The sequence below is a fragment of the Nansenia antarctica genome, assembly GCF_963989245.1.
Source record: "Nansenia antarctica genome assembly, chromosome: 4".
Classification (NCBI taxonomy): domain Eukaryota; kingdom Metazoa; phylum Chordata; class Actinopteri; order Argentiniformes; family Microstomatidae; genus Nansenia; species Nansenia antarctica.
Genome location: NC_137689.1, coordinates 6717810 through 6720201, shown reverse-complemented (window position 1 = coordinate 6720201; position 2392 = coordinate 6717810). Strand labels below are relative to the sequence as shown.

At 43.4% G+C, this 2392-nt stretch overlaps 1 protein-coding gene across 1 annotated transcript in view; it reads left to right on the top strand.

The window, feature by feature from the left end:
* Window positions 1-1106: 1106 nt before the first annotated feature.
* The window catches only part of stk33 (serine/threonine kinase 33), a gene marked incomplete at its 3' end in the record, with an annotated part of 11844 nt that continues 10558 nt past the window's right edge, over window positions 1107-2392 (top strand). Inside the window, exon 1 of the mRNA XM_080528090.1 lies at window positions 1107-1124. The remainder of the gene's footprint in view (window positions 1125-2392) is intronic.

The following is a 2392-nucleotide window of genomic DNA, read 5'->3' as shown; positions in this document are numbered from 1 at the left end:
TTTGTTTGTTGTTGTTGTTGTGGTTGTTGTTTTACACCCTTCCTAGGTTTGGCTCTGGCTACAGAGAAACACCTGTTTATCAGAAATATTTGTTTAGTTTAGTCTACATTTTTAGGCTGTACTGTCACTGTCGAAACAGGCCTATTTGTCTTGCCTTTACATCTTTAAAGTGTTTCCGGTGTGGGAATGTGTAACAATTGTGTAGGCTAAGAGTCTGAGATAGAGATGAGTCTGAGCAGAATAGACAAACAGTACTTCAAGCACTGCTTCACCTTCAGTCACCTCATTATGAGTAGCCTAGTACGATTCTTGAGGAAATCTCAGCATTAAAAGATTACCGTATGTTGCAAACAACCTTTCTGTTGCCATATGGACTGAGAATGTGAAAGGGAATGTAGGTCTAGTCACCACAGGTAGAGAACGGAGGAAGAAAACGACAGAGGAGGGGTGGGAGAAAGAGCGATAGAGGAGAAAGAGCGTAGAGGAAAACACTCGATCTAGGCCTTGAGTTATCTTTGTGTGTCCAGGCGTCATCAACGTCACATTTAATTCTGACAGAATGTTAGAGAAAAGCAGAGGGATCGATTGCTGACATTCTATCTGCCGTAATTAGCCCTGCTTTCTTCTGAGGTTGGCGAGGCTAGCATACAACAGGATGTGTTGATATAAGTCTTTCACAGTATCCACAATGTTTTGTATAAAAGGCTCTTCCATTCACAGTCTAGTATTAGGCCTGGTAGTGCACTTGTAAAATGTTTAAGAAAAAACAAGAGGCATGTCTAGTAGGGGTGCAACGGTTCAGTTGGCCCACGGTTCGGTAGGAACCTCGGTTTTTGGGTCACGGTTTCGGTACGTGTTTTTGTGCGTATTGTCTAGTCTAGCCTACATTTAATCCAATCAAACATACAGCAGGAAATTGTTTAAGGCCTTAAACAATACTTAAGTCAAATACTGACATACACCCCCCCCAACCTACTATACAAGATATAGGCTACAATGTTTGCAATGGTACAAGGTGTAAACATAATTAAATGATGAATAAATGCTCATTTAACATATTTGTATTTGTGTACAGGTCTGAACCAGTTAATTGCCATGGAACACTTTGGTGCTGCCTCTGGTTGGTAAGTACGCATCTCGTCCTTGTAATTTAGTCTCTGGGCATGGCGTGTACTGTGTGTTTGGTGCCACCCCTGCTCAGATGCACTGAGGCGGCTGTTAACACTCATATTCTTTTCTTTTTTTTTGCCTCTGTGAATATGTCGTTCAGGCAACATGAGCCAATACTGTTAAAGTGAGCTGTAGATTAGTGCAGTAGAGTGCAGTCTCTTCTGCCTATACCATTCGTCATGCTAATTCACATTTAATTAATGTCCGTCAAGCCCTATGGTTAAAGCAATATTCACAAAATATTCTTGACTACCCCATTAGTTAGAGGCTTTCGATACTGAGTAATACATTTAGGCAATATATCCAAGCCTTTTAGTAGTCGGCTATGTATTTTTCATACTCCTCATTCCACAGTAGGCTAGATAATTCAGATGTTCTGGAAGTGCTGGAAAAAACAGAATTCAGCGACCATTACAGTGATATCTTCATCATGAGACGATGACTAGCCCTTCAAACGTGATTATGAGATTGGCTACAAACAAACAAAACGTTGGACGCACAGTAGAGAACCCGATCAGCCCAAGGCGCGCCGATAAAGTGACCCGTTTTTTCAAAAAGTCAGACTTCTCTCTGACCTGACCCCGATATCCCATTTCCCTCCTGGGGGGGGGGGTCGAGCCCATCCCCGAGGCACCTGCGGAGCAAGACGCCCCCGACCGTCCCCGATTGTGATACACTCATCACACGCCTTTCGTCTCCCGCAAATTAGCTGTGATTGAGGTGATTGGGATTTTCCAGGGCCTGTCACAATCGTTTTGATTAGCAAACTAGACAGGAGATAATGGGCGAGACAGGCCTGTTATGAGAGCCCTGTCAGGGATAAGATAATGCACCAGAGTGAAGAGGTTAAAGACGCCGCTTCCTTGTTAATAATTAAACGCTGTCCGTGTGGCGGATCCACTCCGGCGCTCCCAGTCATCACTTGATAATTGCTTTACATTTAATTTGGGGCTTTAGAGAGCTGAGTAAATTGTGCTTAATGTTAATACGGACCCTTCTTCCGACATCGGGTTCGGTCAGAGACCGACGGTGAGACGGCGAGGTAGGGCCGACGTGCGGCCCCCCTTTTGAAGGTTGCGCGAGATGATATCTCGTATCGTTTTTTTTTTCTTCTCCCCCTGAAGATTAATTTGTAACGTCATTTTCAAAGGAAAGATCCTATTGTTATGTTCATTGACTTCTCAAAGTAGATCATTGTAAACCATTATGCCAAGTTAATGTG